A 17,221-nucleotide genomic window follows, 5' to 3' on the forward strand; every position below is an offset into this window, starting at 1 on the left:
TCGATAGGGGCATATGTACATATATAAATATACATGTATAGAAGAAATATAAAGTAATTGCTTATGTGTGTAAATTCATTTATTTCCACTTATAATTTTCTTAGTATATCTAGATACGTTACCAAGATAACATATTTTAGATAGGATATATTTCAAATATATCTAAGATATATATTTAGATAGGAAAGAAATGAAGCCTGGTTCTTTTCACTGCCACAGTAAAGAATATAGGATAGCAAAAGGAAAGGGAATCAGAGCAAAGTTTTATTAAAGCACTCATTGGAGGAAAGAGAGTCAAGGGAGACAATAGCCAGGGGATAGACCTGGGTGTGGGCTTGTGTCATTTTTTTCTTGTGGGTGGGTCTAGGGTCACAACATTTGAGTGACCGGCCTGGGTTACATAACAATTAGCCTAAGAGGGGTGTCCTTTCCCATGATACATTTGACATGCCTGCAGGGGGGTAGGGAAACCTCAACATTGTTTCTATTCTAGAGACAAAGGTCACATCAGGACAAGTGGCTGCTTTCTGGGCATAGTGTAATATGTACAACAAATTTAACTCTTCCTCTGCCAGGATGTCATAACCGCAAACCAATTGCTGGGCCGGTGGAGTGGGGTGGTCCCTGGGCTGTCCTCAGGTCCTCATCTGGGGCTCTCATCAGGACGTCTAAGGTCCATCCTCCTGTCACCCAAGCCTAGCCTCCTGCCTGGCAGACAAAACTGTGGATATCCTATATAAAGGCATAATATAGCCATAGCGTGTGTGTGTGTGCCTGTGTGTGTGCGTCCTGTCCCTGTATGTGAATGTAAATTGCTTTATTTCCCCTTGATTGTCTTTATAACAGAGTTTGTGATAATTCAATGTTGTCCAGACTTTGGCGCTCACTTTCCTGGAGGCCCTACTGGCCTCTTGGAAAGGTCACTGGGCTGGGAGTTAGAGAGGGCTGTTTCAGGTTGGAGCTTTACTTTCTGCATATACGAAATGAGGGTCTTGGGTGGAAGGGCCATTGAATTTCCAAGATGGCCCGATCATAGGGAGGTGCTAAAGATTTTCTAGCACTGCGCTCTGGTGGGAGAGGAAAGGAAACGGGTATCAACAGACATTTCAAGAAACATTACCATCTGCCATGACTTTTACAACAATTCAAAAAGAACAATAACAACCGCAAAATTCCTGATCAAAGCCGTGGCTGAATTTATGAATTTGATTTTCATGCAAATTCAGCTCTGAACACGAAGTGAGTCGTGAAATGGAATTTGAAGGGGTCATGCTCCGTGCTCGTGACTGACTGCAACATCCATCTGCCCCACTCCCCGCCCCCACCCCCATCCTCACAGGGAAGAGATCATTCAGGCTGACGTGTGTCAGATGCTGTAAAATGGAGTTAATCATTTGAGAATGGAAAAATGAAGTTGTTTTCACACCGATAATGAAACTCCTATTTGTTGTAGAGATTCCCGCCCCCGCCGGGAACCTTAAAATACTGCAAAATCTTACCTATTAAAAACTATATAAAAATAGATCTTAGGAATATGTTTGAATGCCTGTAGAAAAGTCTGTAGCGAGAATCGGTAAAAATTTTGATTTTCTGCTAAAAATATCATAAAGGTTTATGAAAAATAATCAAAGGACAGGAGGGAAGCTACGTTAATAGAGAAATTTAACAGCTTTTATTCCAGTAATAAAGATGAGAAAAGTAAGGAAACATCTATAGTAAATATAGCTGTAATGTTATCGCTAACCTTAATATATGGAACTCTCAATGATTTAGGATAATGGTGCTTTCAAGGGTAGTGAATGATTTATAAATTTTAAATGAACTGCTTACTCAGGTTAATAATTCTTATAATTAATTGCCTACTTAATAATTTTTATCCTCTATCCAAATGATTAGTCTTCAATGTTTTCGTATTGTCTAGGTAAATATGACTCTCACACTGAAAGAACTTAATTAATGCTATAATTTACATGCCTTGCTAAATTGTTACTTTATATTTTCCCCTATACTTGGTGATTGAGAAGTTTCAAGCATTATTTGTCCTGAAAGTTTATTACCATTTTGTCTCGTAAATTCAAAATCAATTTATTATTGTGTGTTATTACAGGCTATGTCCTATTTACTGGGGTAGAGTTTTCACCCGGGAATGCCTGCTATTATACTTCTCGAACAAACAAACAAACAAACAAATATAAAAAAGAAATATATCCAAGTAAATCCAAAGTTCTAAAACTGAAATCGGTGTTCAAGCTCTATTTATATCTAGATACCTGAGATAATAAATATCAGCCCTCAGCTCTTGCAAAGTAATCTGACAAGTACAAGGGGGATCATTCATGGTTTAAATATGGTTTGCAAAGCGTGGCTTCTGTTATTTTCCTCTGTTATTTCCTCCATTCAAACAGTAGAGTGTTTCTGTTTCTGTCAACCTAGCGACCAGAAGAGAACTTGTAATGTATTTCTAGACTTTGTTGATGTTTTTTAATTTCTTTCCTTTACCATAGTTGTATTAACATTATTTAATCATAGGCCTGGATGTTTACTTTTCTAACAACAGGATATTATTCATTCAGAACACACACTTTTCGTATTAGCCAAGGCTTTCTGAAATCACTCTGGTGTGTCAGTTGAAGGTACAATTAGGCGTTTTTCTAAATACCCAATAATTACCCAGCAGAAAATTCTACCATTTTTATTTCTTAGTTTTAATATACCCAGAGTGGTAACTCAAAAAAATAAGAAAGACCCAAACACGTTTTATGTGGATTTTAAAGTAAGCTTTATATTGAAGCATATGTAGATAAAGAAAAATGCACCGATCCTGACCATGCAGTTCGGTGAATTTTCACAAAGTAAAGATGTGAAGGTGGCTGTCATAGAAGATTTCCCGTGCAATTCCTTATGGTGGTTACTAACCCACGTGCGAACTCGACACTGACTTCCACCACCATCGCGCCCCTTTCATTAGCCTCCCATGAATGAAATCATGAAAGCCTTTTGTTGTGGGCTGGTTTTCCCCAACATTATGTTTGACGTCTATCCACATCATTATGTAAGACGTGAACCGATTTTTCTCACTGCTCTATAGTACTGCATCATGGAAATACATACATGAGAGATAGAGCCATTCCAGCATCGCTGGGGCTTAAGCAGCTGACTGATCCACCTGTTCCACATAGTAAATTTGGATCTATGGATATGTGGGCAACGGACTGAAATGAGGCACAGCACAGCTGGCCAGAGGAGTTGTAAGAGATGGGGACAGCTTGAATTAAGAATGTGGCGTTAGGGAGAAGAGAATTGAGTGATTTTTTTTTTACATCAATTACAAGGTGTTTCTGATTAGCTGGGTGTAGGAGTTGAGAGTAAGAGAACTGTGAAGGCTTTTTTTCTTTGGTTTTTAAATGACTTATTGAGGAATGACTGACATACAAAAAGCTGTATGTGTTTAATGTATACAGCTCGATGAGTTTGGAGATAGCTATATGTTTGTGAAAACATCACCACAGTTGCTTGAAGCAAAAAAGCAAATCAAAATCTGCTTATTTTTTATTTTTAAAATTGTTTTAGAGAGAGAACACTAGCAGAGGAGAGGAGCAGAGGGGGAGAGAGAGAGGGAGGGAGGGAGGGAGGGAGGGAGAGAATCTGAAGCAGGCTCCACACTCAGAACAGAGCCCAACACGGGGCTTGATCCCATGACCCTGGGATCATGACCTGAGCCGAAATCAAGAGTTGGCCATTCAATGGACTGAGCTACTCAGTACCCCTGGTTTTTTTTGTTGTTGTTTATTGTTTTTTGGTTTTGGGGGGTTTTTTGTTTTTTGGTTTTTTTTGTTTTTTGTTTTAAACAAAATATCTAGGTGAAATTGTTTTTTCTGAGACCAGTTTCAGAACATCAGGAATGTCAAGGTGTCCGTCAGGGGTATGTCACATCCGAGCTGTCTGTGTGACATCCGTATCCAAGTGTTGATCAGGCATTTGGGTAAATGAGCTTGAAGCTCAGCGGGCTGAAAATGTAAACTGGGAACTGCTGATATACGGATAGTATTTAAAACCATGGGAATGGTCACGATCATCTAGGAATTGAATAGAGAAGGAGGAGAGATGTTACCTGAGTCTTGAAAGAAATTCAATATCTAAGGGATCATATGAAAAGGGAAGCTCGAAAAAGAGACCGACGTATTTCAGAGTTAGAGGAGGAACCATGGCCAGGGTGATACACAGAAAGCCAAGAGAGGCGGAGACTGGGAGCAACCAGATTCAATATCGGTGAGCTGTCTGGTAGGATCAGGGCTAAATAATGCTTGCGCGTTTTGTAGAGTGGGTGTCTGAATCTGGCATTTTGATTGGCGGGGGATAGGAACACTAAGGAAATGGAGATCATTGGGTGTAGACTACTCTTTTGAGAAACTGCCAGCGAAGGCAAGGAGAGGACAGAGTGGTAACTGGTGGGCGTGGGGTTCAAGGGTTTCTTTTTAAGTTAGAAATGATTAAGTGAACTGGATGCTGACAGGACTGATTAAGTTGAAAGAGATCCAAGATCCTGAACAGACAGAGAGGTGACCCAGCACCCCAGAGAAATTCCCCTCCAGCCTCTATCGTGGCATGGATGGAGCCCCAGAAGCAACTTCAAGTGGCTGGGCAGAACCACGAGGCCGAATTTCCCCAAGGTATGACTGAAAGGCTCCCCAAGGAAGCTCTTAATCACCTGTGCTAAGACAGCAGTCGGCCCACACCCAAAGCATCTGCAATCACAGCACCAGGACAGGGACAGATGACCCCCCCCCCCCCCACCTTCTACCCCTCTTGCTTCACCTCTCCTATTAACTCTGGGGAGTAAATGTCCAAAGTGTCCCATCACCCGCATAAACCAGGCCAGTAATGAACTTTTTTTCAGTACTGATTTTTCAGGTTTCCTATTAGAGACCGTTTACTTCAGCAATTTGTCTTTGACTGCCTAAACTGGGCACTGGGTTCCTCCTCCATGTGGTTAACAGACTGGTTCTTATCTGTATTCTCCTCTGTACTAGAAGAGGGACTAGAGACAAAGTACTATGTTTTGTTCTTCCATTTATCCAATATGGATTTAACAGGTTTTTAATTTTTTGTAATTGTTGATTTATTTTGAGAGAGCACATGAGCATGAGCAGGGGAGGTAAAGAGAGAAAGGGAGAGACAGAATCCCAAGCAGGCTCCACCCTGACAGTATGGAGCCCAAAGCAGGGCTCCATCTCACAAACCATGAGATCATGACCTGAGCCGAAATCAAGAGTCCAACATAACTGACTGAACTACCCAGGCGCCCCAGTTTAACAAGTGTTTATTAGACATATTTTTAAGTTCTTAGGGCACTTGGTAATGGCTGACCCACCAAGGGCACTACCAGTAAATTTGTTGAATGAATGAATGAATGCATGTACACATGAATGAATGAAGTCTAGTAGAAGGAGTAATCAGAGTTGTTTGGTAGTAATTCTTTGTCTAGAGTACATTGTTTTTTTTTAATGTTTCTATTTGAGAGAGAGAGAGAGAGAATGGGGGAGGGTCAGAGAGAGAGAGAATCTCAAGCAGACTCAGTGCTGTCAGCTCAGAGCCTAACGTGGGGCTCGATCCCAATGAATTGTGAAATCATGACCTGAGCAGAAATCAAGAGTCAGAGGCTTACCTGTCTGAGCCACCCAGGTGATTACCTTGAACTTCGATATTGACTTACTATGAACAACGTTTTATCGTATATTTGCTTAAAACAGTTCCACCCTTTACAAAACTTTGAATCTATAAAGGGATGACACAGATATTTAAAACACCATATTTATTTCAGAATCTTGCAAACACTTAATTACATTGTTTTATGAAACAAGCTAATGTTCCCCAAGCTCACATAATACGCCAATATAAACAGCATGTAAGAATAATTGTAAGAGATTTTTAATTTTCTAAAATCCATTAAAAAGAAAATTTCAGTGACCAACTACGGTTTCCATCAGTGTGCCAAAATGGAGGAACTGTCATCTGCCCTAACCAAAGGTCCAACTAGAATTGCTCGAGAACTTATTTGCTGTTGGGAATCTAGACACCACTCAAGATGGTCACAAAATACTTTAGCACCTTAGAAAGCACATTTTCATTCTCTGGCATTAAGGTGTCCATTTTCTCTGGCGTGTGGCTAAGAACTCCAAAGGTAGAGGCCTGGGGTCTCATGTTTACTTTGTAAACAACATGCAAATATATTGGAGCGTTACTGTATTTACTGCCATTGTCTTCTGAAAACTAAAACATGAGCCCTTCACCCCTCCCCCCATGTCCAATCTCAGAAGAAGGTCCAAGCAGGTGTGGGGTTGGTTACACTGGGAAACCTTTTCCCTTAACTTCACCTCAAATCATGGGCGGTTTGAGAACAGAAGCCATGTGCAATTCATGCTTTCTACCCAGAGTTTAGAGTAGCATCCGGCTTTTAGGAAAAGCACAATATTTTCATGAACTCAATGAAGACCTATGTGAAGTTCTTCCAGCATCGATCCATGAGCAATAGATTGAATGGCGAAGTAATGACTCAGGGCCCAAAACTGTCACCACAGCCTGTTGCCACGTGTGCTTTATCACTGGCATTCAGGGGGAAGAGCTAGCAGGGAACGTAAACATGTTTCCCTGGCTAAGGGGACTTCCGCTTTCTGGGTGAGCGCATAAGGTGCTTGGAAGTCTCCACTGGGTCCTAACAGCAAGCATGAAAATCAACAGCTCTTCGTGGATTCGTAAGAGAGGGGAGGACGCAGGCAAACACAGGGAGGCACAGCTTCCCAGAGCGGGAGCTGGGTGGAAACCAGGCAGGAACCAGGGCTGCGGTAGGAGGCCTGGGTTGTAACTGACCAATTGCCAGACAAATCAGAGTTAGAAACTCTGGGGGTGGGGGGGGGGGGCGCTTTTCATAACGGCTTTCCCACAACACTGTGAGATTTTAACTTCAGGAGCCGAACCAGGTGCCCACAGTAAATACCAGGAAAAAGAAAGTCTCTGCCCTACAGCACAGAGACTGACATGGGGCTGATCTCCCTAGCGGTGAGATGATGGCCTGAGCTGAAACCAAGAGTCAGAGGCTTAAATGGTTGAGCCACCGAGGTACCCTGATGTTTCTTTAAAACATGTATGTCCTATCCATTTTGTGCATTTATTTCGTTTCCCAAAATTGGTGTCTATTTATTAAAACTTAAACTTTTCTTGCGACATCTAAGAGACGTGTGTTTATACCTGCTCTGACTGAGGTATGAGTGTGCCTTGTATCTCCTTATATACATGTGCCAGTGAGGAGAAGAGGGAGAGGAAGCAGAGTACGGATACAGCCATAGACGGAGGGACTGACGGGGTCTGCCCCAGGAGTACTCCGTACTATAGAGTTTCGACTAAAACTGAGCTCTTCAGTTTTCACAGACAATTCAAAATTTACGTGTTTTATGGGCATATTGGTGGCTCAGTCGGTTGAGAATCAGACTCTTGATTTCAACTCAGGTCATGATCCCAGGGTCATGGGATTGACACCCACATCGAGCCCAGTGTTGGGCTCCCCACTGAGTGTGGAGCCTGCTTAAGATTCTCTCTCTCTCTCTCTCTCTCTCTCTTTCTCTCTCTCTCTGTCTCTCTCGCTGCCCCTCTCCCTCCCTCTCTAAAAGGAATTAAAAAAATTTTTAAATGCCCATATTTTACACACATATAACCACGTAAATGCAAAGCTCCAAGAGCCATCTACACAAATATCCTCTTTAACAGAAAGCCTTTTGCCAATGCGAGAGAATAGACTGGTTAGCGAAATGTCATTAGGTTTCTCTCCAGTCATCAATCTGTTAATCCCCCTGGTCTGCATGGTCTCTGGAGCTTTGGCCACAGATAATACGTTTACAGACACTGCCCGCAGGCCTGAGCCCAGATGTCCCTTTAGCCATTTCCACAGAGTGAATGATTAAATTCGACCATAGAATTTTTTACCCAAACATTTCCATTCAGACTTTGCCCCATTTCTCCACCACTCTGAACGATACCCAAAGAATAAAAGGAAATGAACAAAAGTGATTGGTTCATACACGGAACATAAGGATTTCTGGGCAATGTAAAAAAAGGGGCTGCTTTGTAGGCTGTGGCTGGAACAGAGGCCAAGTGTTGATGGAGTCATGAACTCCTCTCCCCCAGAGCTGCAGGTGTTCATTTAAAGCAACAGGCTCCATACAACGTTTTCTGCGCTGGTGGTTTCGGGAGCCTTGAAAATCCACTGAGTGATTTTTTTCCTTTAGCCAAATATCTGTTTCTTAAGGCATGAAAATTACGAGTATCTGAAAGAAAGTAGGGTTGTTATTTCCCTTCAGTGGCTCTCTGTCTGCTGTCTCACATGGTGGCCTGTGGCTCCATGTTGCTCTGAAGGATAGGAAATGTGGCTGATCCAAATTAAGATGTGCTATAAATGGAAAATACACACTGAATTTTAAACATTTAAAAACACTGTAGGTTGAAATACCATTTTGGATATCTTGGGTTATTTAAAATAATTTTTTTAATGTTTATTCATTTTTGAGAGACACAGAGCACAAGTGGGGGAGGAACAGAGAGAGAGGGAGACAGAATCGGAAGCAGGCTCCAGACTCTGAGCTGTCAACACGGAGCCCGACGTGGGGCTTGAATTCATGAGCCACGAAATCATGACCTGAGCCGAAGTCGGACCCCCAACCGACTGAGCCACCCAGGCACCTCTTGGATATCTTGGATTAAATAGGATATGTTATTGAAGTCAATCTCACTTGTTTCTTTCTACTTTAAATGTGATCACTGGAAATGTTTAAATGACCAAAGTAGCTCGCTTTATATTACTACTGGTCAGGGCCACTCTGTAGAGTTCTCTTCTTCAACAGTAAAAAGGGAGAAATGAGCTAAGTCATTCTTGACCTTTATGATTTTCTCGAGCAGAGAACCCATCTCGTATGCACTCTCTAAACCCTCGTACACCATGCCTGAGGCCGTGGAGTGGATGGAGAGCCTTCAAACGCTTCCTAGTTCCTTTAAAATTAAGTAGTGGTGTCCTTTTAAACCCAAACGTTAGCCCTTTCCCTCTCAGACCCCTATTACTTATCCTGCAAAATACAAGTTAGAGCAATGTTGTTAAGGCCCATTTCCTGATCATCGCCCTGCACGCACGTTAAGTCCAGTGTGCTTTAGAGTCTCGTCACTGTGTCATTTGACCGCTGAGGCCTGTTGGTTGCATGCAACGGAAAACTACTCTGATAAACGAAGCAGGAAAATAAATGCACTGGAAGGACATCTAACGCCTACAAAAGCACCCAGAAGGTGGGAGAACAGGCTTACTGAGTTGGCGGGAACTGAAAGAGGGGACACACCATCCCCTCCATTAAATAACAATGTCCATGTTTTCATTGACCCGGTAACTGTCTCTCCTCCTCAAATCCTACATGGGAGCCTGTGATTGGCATGGTGACCCATACCCATGCCCTAACCACCACAAGAGGCTTAAGCCGACCCACAGGGAGGCAGATCCCCATCCACCATCAGGACTCACAGGATGGAGCCTATCCCAAATGTGAGAAAGGCATTCAGACTCCAGGTATTAATTTTTATTAACAAGCATCCCTCCAGATCCCTCCAGAAATAGCGCCTCTGTGGTACAGAAGAGCAGACAGGAAGGTTGGCAGTAGGGCTGACACAGAAATTTGAAATTCATATTTTTAGTGGAAAAGATGCTGGTGTCTTAAACACAGCATGGTTTTAAAAGCATCAGCTTATGAAAATAAACTGTGATTTAGACTGAACAAAAATTGCCCGTGCTTCCCAAAATGAAACCGGCCTTCTCAATGTGTTTCTAATGGGGACTGAATCTGAGTTTCAGAACCTTTCGATTTTTTCAATCTACAGACATTTATTGACCTATTAGTCTTAGTTCAGCCTCTAAGAATGGAAGATCAAGGAACAGCAGATAATTGCATATAGACATTTCCATTAAAGGGGGCCATGTATGGCTTTCTGCGGTTGTTAATGGTCTGTTGACACTCAGTAGGAGGGAAACTCGTTATATTCCTGACTTTATAGAGAGCTATGCCTATAATTAGCTAGACATTGCTTAGGGTACTCATTTAATTGCAATTATCAAATTTTAAAAATCCCCCTTTACTTAAAAATATATACCATCAAAGCCATCCATGCACATCCAAAGGAAGAATAGCGCTCAAGGGCTGGCCTATCATGAAAAACCAAACCGGTCCTTGCCCTCATCTACTTGAACCATTTTTAAAATTTTTATTATTGCAGAGGTTACACACACAACTTTAAATAAAGCATTCATACTGCAATTTAAAAAAGTCTATTATCTAGACCCAAGGCACCAAATGACAACGTTCCCACTTTGTATTTCACAGTCTGTTGATTCCAGATCATCACAAACAACTGTAATTGGTGGGTACAAAGTAAAGATCACAACGGAAGAATTAAGGGGACTGAAACAGAGGTTTTTCCAGTGACCGTTTTCTGGTCTGACTTGGCCTCCCTCTGTGTCTTCCTGCAAGGGGACAACTTGGGATAAACTGTCAAGGTGACTGCGCATGTCTTGAGTCTTTCTATGAGAACGGAGGAAACCACACCTTTCGTCCTGAGCTGCTGTGTGGCCCAGGGGCTGTTACATCTGTCCTTCTGGAACGGCCCGGGCAAGAGCTACTCTCTCCCCAAACTTGGTCTGGTTTGTCTTCGGTCTGTTGACGGCTCAGCGGCCAGAACACAGCTGCTGTTTGCAGCTCCGTTCTTTTCCCTTAGAAAACTCAAGCCAAGAGAAAATGTGAAGGAAGCAGAATATTTATTTTTGGCACTTGTTCATCTACTCAGGCTTTAATGTCATAAATAGAATAATCTGAACAGCAGGATGTACCAAGCCCCGTGGTGTGGATGTCAAAAATCAAGTCAGGGGACTAGTCCTCTATTATTTGAAGGGAAAGCTAGTATTTCTCTTTTTGTTGCTGTGTGAGTGTGCACGTGTGTTTTATTGTACACACACGCACAAATATTGATAGAGATAATGCTCTAATTAAATAGGCTTTGCAACGATACTTTGGAAAACACGTACGTGAATAGGACTTCAGTTTAAACTACAATTATCCAGGTGATAAAAGCTCAGGTATTGGTAAAAATTCTGCCCTCTTGACACAAAATCTGATTTCTTGCACTAGTTCCCATTTTAATAAATGGCAATTGCCGTCCTTTTGATGGCTCTGGTCAAAACACGTGGAATTATCCTAGTTCTTCTGTGTATTGTCACTAGTTACAACTAATCCATCAATAAAACTGCTCAGCTGTACAATCCAAAAATGTTCACAACCCAACCACTTTTCAGCACCTTCCATGATTAGCTTCTCGGCCCAACACCATCTGTTAATGGAGTTTTGCACGAACTATTCTCCCTCTTCATCTGCAGTTGTGTTAGATTCCCGGTCTGATCATAGTAATGTCCCTGCCATGTCTCTGTCTCATGCTGGCTTTCCGTCTTCAAATTGTGGGTTTTTTTTTTTTTTTTTTTTTTTTTTGTCTTTTAGTGTGTCTTGTAATTTTTAAATAGCCAGACCTGATGTACCAGGTAAAAGGAACTGTAAAGAGGTAACGTAGCCGGGAGGTGTGGGTGGAGGAGAATGTTCTATAGCCCATGCCTCCTGCCTGTGAACTTCACACGCCTTCCGCTGTTTTGTCTCCCCGCAGAGGGGGGACAGGATGGCCAGAGCAGGCTGAACTTGAAGACTTCCCTTCTCCCATGTGGAAGCCAAAGTTGGCTATCTCCCTGCCCAGGATCTGTTAGGCTTGGTCCAGCAGTTTCTCCTGAAGGCAGGTCTCCTTAAGAACAGAGCACTCTGGTGTGTATTTATTTTTATTTAGTTTTTTTATAAGTTTTTATTTCAATTATAGGTAGTTAGCATGCAGCGTAATGTTAGTTTCAGGTGTACGACACAGTGATTCAACAATCCTGTGCCACATCCCGTGTCCATCACAACAAGTGCCCTTCTTCATCCCCACCTCCTACTTCACACGTTCCCTGTCGGTAACTATCGGCTTGTTCACTATAGTTGCGAGTCCGTTTCTTGGTTTGCCTCTTTTTCCCTTTGCTCATTGGTTTTTCTTAAATTCTACACATGACTGAAGTCGTATGGCATTTTTCTTTCTCTGATGGACTTGTTTCACTTGGCATTATACCCTCTAGCTCCACCCATGTCGTTGCAAATGGCAAGACTTCGTTCTTCATGGCTGAGTAATATTTCATTGCACATATATACCACATCGTCCTTATCCATTCATCATTCGGCGGACACCTAGACTGTTTTCGTAATTTGACCATTGTAGATAGTGCTGCTTGGTGTGTTTTTAAGCACTCCTCACCCCTCTTCCCAACTTCTGCTTCCAGAAGCAGAAGTTTGGGATTCTCTCTCTCTCCCTCTCTCTCTGCCCCTCCCTTGCTCCCTCTTTCTCTCTCTCTCAAAATAAATAAACTTAAAAAAAATAAAGAAACACATTTTATTTTTAAAAGAAGTTTTAATCCTTGAAAAAATGTTGTCTTATTGAGGTATACTTAATATACGAAAACCTGGACATATTTGATATGTACATTTTGACAAGTCTGGACAGATGCATGTACCCATGATACCATCAGCACAATCAAGGTAGTAAACATATCCATCACCTCCAAAAGATTTCTTGTGTCACTTTCCTTTTTTATTTTTTGTGGTAAGAACACTTCACATAAGATCTAACCTCTTTCTAATATATTATCTTTTGCTGCATGCATTCCTTCCACAATTACTAACTGCCAAATTTTTTTCAGGCTTGAATTAAACATGCAGTATGCTAAAAATAAGATATACACAATCCCTACCTTTCAGAAACCAAAATATGCTTTATTAGCTAGGCATCTGAAATACATCAAATCTGAGGCATAATATGACTCATATTGAGGAGTTTAGCCTTTGTTTAAAGGCTTTGGGAAGGATTTAAAGAACCTAGTTGGCATAATTACGTGTGTGTATAGGAAATATTAGTCAGGCTACAGGTGAAAATGAGAAAGAAGAACAGAGTGAGTCATGTGACAAGACCAGAAGGAAGTGGATATGTTCACAAGGTGGGACGTGGTGGTGCTTGAACCAGGGCTTGGGAATATGAATGAAAAGAACCAGCAAGGTTTCAGAAATACTTGGCATGTGAACTGGCTTGACTTGGTGATTGGATCTATAGCTGAGGTGAGAAAGAAGAAAGAGACGAAATCTCTCCACAGCGAATTTAACAACATGTGTACTGAAATTGAATATATAACTACTCAGATACAGTCTCGAAACCTCCTAGAGAGGCAAGCTTCCGCCTGTCAGTCAGGATTCCACATATGTAGCATCAGAATGAGTCAACAGATGTCATTGTGTTGTGATTCAGTATTTAATGAAGTGACAGGAGACAAGGAGTTCTAGAAAGAAACTTTTCTCAGCTTGCACAGGTAAAAAGTTGGTTTTGAAACCTGGTATATTGGCTAGCTATTTCTTAAAACAACCTATATTTATCATCTCACGTTTTGTGCATCATGAGTCCAGGAATGACCTAGTTGGATCCCCCTGTCAGTGGCTAACGAAGGTACCATCAATCTGCCAGCCAAGGTATCAGTTTTATCTGAGGCTCAGCTGGGGAAGGATCCCATTTTAAGCTCCCGGGGTTGTTGGCAGAATTCAGTCCCTTTGCAAACTATTGGGCTTTACAGACATTTTTCTTTTCTTTGTTTTCTTTGTTTTTTTTTTTCCTTTGTTTTCTTTTTTTCTCTTCTTCTTTCTTTCTCTCTCTCTCTCTTTCTTTCTTTTCTTTTCTTTCTTTCTTTCTCTCTCTCTTTCTTTCTTTCTTTCTTTCTCTTTTCCTTTCTCCTCTCTCTCTCTCTCCCCTTCCCTCCCTCCCTTTCTTTCTGCTGTGTTGTGGACAGAGGGTGCCCTCAGGTGTTTGTCACATGGTTCCCTTCATAGGCCAGTCCACAACATGGCAGCTGGCTTCTTCAAAGGCAGCAAAGGAGAAAATGTCTCCTAGCAAGACAACTGTTGCAATTTTACATGATGTGATCACATGTAACCTGTCATCATTGCTGTGTTCTACAGGTTAGAAGGAAGTCACAGGTCTGGCCCACACTCAAGGGGAGGACGTTATAAAGGAGTATGGGGAGGTGGGGGGGTCACGGGGGTAACACACATGAATACAATTCCCGTAAGCCCCTAGGTTGTTATTCCTATCTAATTCTCAGGCATTTAGGGATAAAGTAATACCTAATGTGAAACAGTGGTATCGTATCAACGTATCTTTCTTGTTCTTTGCCTGTCTTATCTGTTTCTGTTCAGTATATAAAAAGTTTTGTTTATAAACTTCAACTAAGTAATTATCCAAAACTAGTCGACTCAAAGAAAATGCAACATTATCTTCTAAAGCATTGAAAATTATGTCGCCGAAGCTCTGGGGATATCATTGTGAGCAAAGAAAATAGAAGCTTACGGAAAAAAAATGTCTTAGTAACAGGGTTTCCAGTAATTCAATTCAACTTCTTGAAGCCTCTTTCTATTCTAATATCCTTTGGTGTAATCCCTGATGAGTATTCTGTATGTGCAGTAACACAAACAGGCATCCATTTGGCACAATTTGAGTACTGACTGGCAGGAAATGTATAGAGGAGATCACAGAGCTGTTCTTGCCGTTGGCTGTTCATCTTTTCTACCAAGCCTTACTGAGCAGGATGAGAGGGAAATAATAATGCCTAATATTTCTAATGCCACACTTTGCAATGAAGGTAGTGAAGGTAGATAGATATGTTTGTTCCACACATTTGGTCATTTATGAAGTTCACCTGTAACAACCATGTCAAAACCCAGCAAGCAAATGGCAGGGCACATGTAGTCTTGTGTATGGCATCCGTTCACCATTTCTCAGCCACTATGGGCCACGTCCTCGCCTATCTAAGACTTGGTCACAACAGATAAGTTGACTTCTGTTTTAATGCCGCCTTTTTCCTCAGCTTGGCTTTAGTGATGTAGGTGTTCTGATAATTATTCAGCTCAGAATCCAAAGAGTTTAAAATCCATACTGAGGCGAGCAAAGACACGAAGGTGGAACTCTAATGGGAGAAGATGCCTGTATTCATCAAATTTTAGTGATCACCATTTCTTTATACCTCTAGACTGCAGAATACTTTCAACCGAGGGCACAGATCCATGCATGGGTATATAAATACTACTCACTGTATTTTTACCTATGTTTCCCAAAGTCTATTCTATTGCCCTTGCCATCCTATGTGCATGCAGTGACCTTCCCATAGATCTGGGAATATCAGGTTTACATACAGCAGACATTGCCTTAACTTCCACCCACCGGTGTCCTGGAACAAACTGGATCCTCCGTTGTTTCTGTGCCACTAGTTGACTTGTGTCCACGGCACTCTTGCTTTTGCCTGCTTGGCCGAACTACATGCTTGCCAAGAATCAGTCATGTTCCTTTCAGAACTGCTTTTGCCACTTCAGTTTTTACTCTCATTACATGTTGTAATTAAAGACCAAAAAAATTTGCTGAAATCAAAGTTGAAGGTAGAAGTCAGTGGTTCAACTGAAACTAAATTAAAGGCTTTAGAAAGCTTCGGTAAAGAAAAGGAGCTTGAAAATAGCTGTCAAATTAGGTGTTGATGAGGTAACTGTAAAAGACGGGGAAAATATTTAGACAGATTCTGCCCTCAGAATGGTCCAAAAAAAGTCTTTCTGACTCAATTTGAAATAACCTAAAACTAGGATTTAAAAAAAAATGTTTATTTGCTTTTGAGAGAAAGACTGAGCAAGAGGAGGGGAGGGGCAGAGAGAGAGAGGGAGACAGAGGATCTGAAGTGGGCTTTGTGCTGACAGAGAGCCCTACATGGGGCTCGAACACACAGACTGTGAGATCATGACCTCAGTCAAAGTCAGATGCTTAATTGACTGAGTCACCTAGGCGCCCCTTACACTAGGATTTTTAAAAGCTACATTATAGATGTAGATTATGAGAAAATTACACAGGACAGTCATCGGACAACATTCATGGAAGGGACTCCTTTCTGGCCAAACATTAGGAAAAATACACACCTATTTAGGAGTTTAAATTAAAAATGTTGTTATCATTGTCATGATTCACCTTTTAGTTACCTTTATTTTTTATTAACCTCTATAATTCACACATCATAAAAGTCACCTTTATTTTTTTTTAGTTTATTTACTTATTTGGGGGGGGAGGGGCAGAGAGAGAGAGAGAGAGAGAGAGAGAGAGAGAGAGAGAATCCCAAGCAGGCCTCGCACTGTCACCAGAGAGCTTGATGCAGGGCTCGAACTCAAGAACCTTGAGATCATGAAGGGAGCTAAAATCAAGATACACTTAACTGAGCCACCCAGGTGCCTCTAAAAGTCACCTTTAAAGTATTGAATGCACTGGTTTCCAGTATATTTACAAATCCATCAACCATTACTACTAATCCTAGAACATTTCCATCATTTGTATATTTTGGGCTTTTTGTATAGATGGAATCATACATATGTAGCCTTTTGTGGTTGGCTTCTTTCACTTGGCATAGTATTTTCAAGGTTCATCCATGTTGTCATATGAATCCTTTTTATGAGTGAATGGTGATTCATTTTATGGATATGCCAAATTTTGTTTGTCTAGTTATCAGTAAGTGGGCATTTGAGATTTTCCACTTTTTTGGCTGTTACAAACAATGCTGCTATGAACTTTTGTGTACCATTTTTTGCATGGCCATATGTTTTCAATTCTCTTGGGTGTATACCTACAAATAGAATTGCTGAGTCCTATGGCAACTGTATTTCACTTTCTAAAGAAATACCAAACTCTTTTCCAAAGAAGAACTACAGCATCTTATATTCTCACCAGCAATGTATCAAAATTCTAATTTTTCCACATTTTTGCCAACCTTTGTTTTTTCTTTTTATTATTACAGCCATTTTAAACTAGTACATTATTGTGGTTTTAATTTGCATTTCACTAATGACTAATGGATTTTAAGGATCTTTCCATGTGTTAATTGGCCATAAATATATCTTCTTTGGTGAAATTTCTATTGAAATCCTTCACCTGTTTTTTTTTCCATTTTTTAGGTTGTCTTTCCTTTTTTGATAGTGTCCTTTAAGTGACAAAAAATATTAATGTTGAATTC

General features: G+C 41.1%; 1 long non-coding RNA gene across 2 annotated transcripts in view; it reads left to right on the plus strand.

The window, feature by feature from the left end:
* The first annotated feature begins 6,830 nt into the window (after positions 1 to 6,830).
* Positions 6,831 to 17,221, plus strand: part of LOC121009819 (uncharacterized) — a 63,440-nt gene continuing 53,049 nt past the window's right edge. Inside the window, exon 1 of one of the 2 annotated variants that reach the window (XR_005780840.1) lies at positions 6,831 to 6,986. This is a non-coding gene — a long non-coding RNA (uncharacterized LOC121009819). The remainder of the gene's footprint in view (positions 6,987 to 17,221) is intronic. The other variant, XR_005780841.1, reaches the window with a different exon arrangement.

The sequence above is a fragment of the Herpailurus yagouaroundi genome, unplaced genomic scaffold (genome assembly GCF_014898765.1).
Source record: "Herpailurus yagouaroundi ecotype Mexico unplaced genomic scaffold, PumYag 190, whole genome shotgun sequence".
NCBI lineage: Eukaryota > Metazoa > Chordata > Mammalia > Carnivora > Felidae > Herpailurus > Herpailurus yagouaroundi.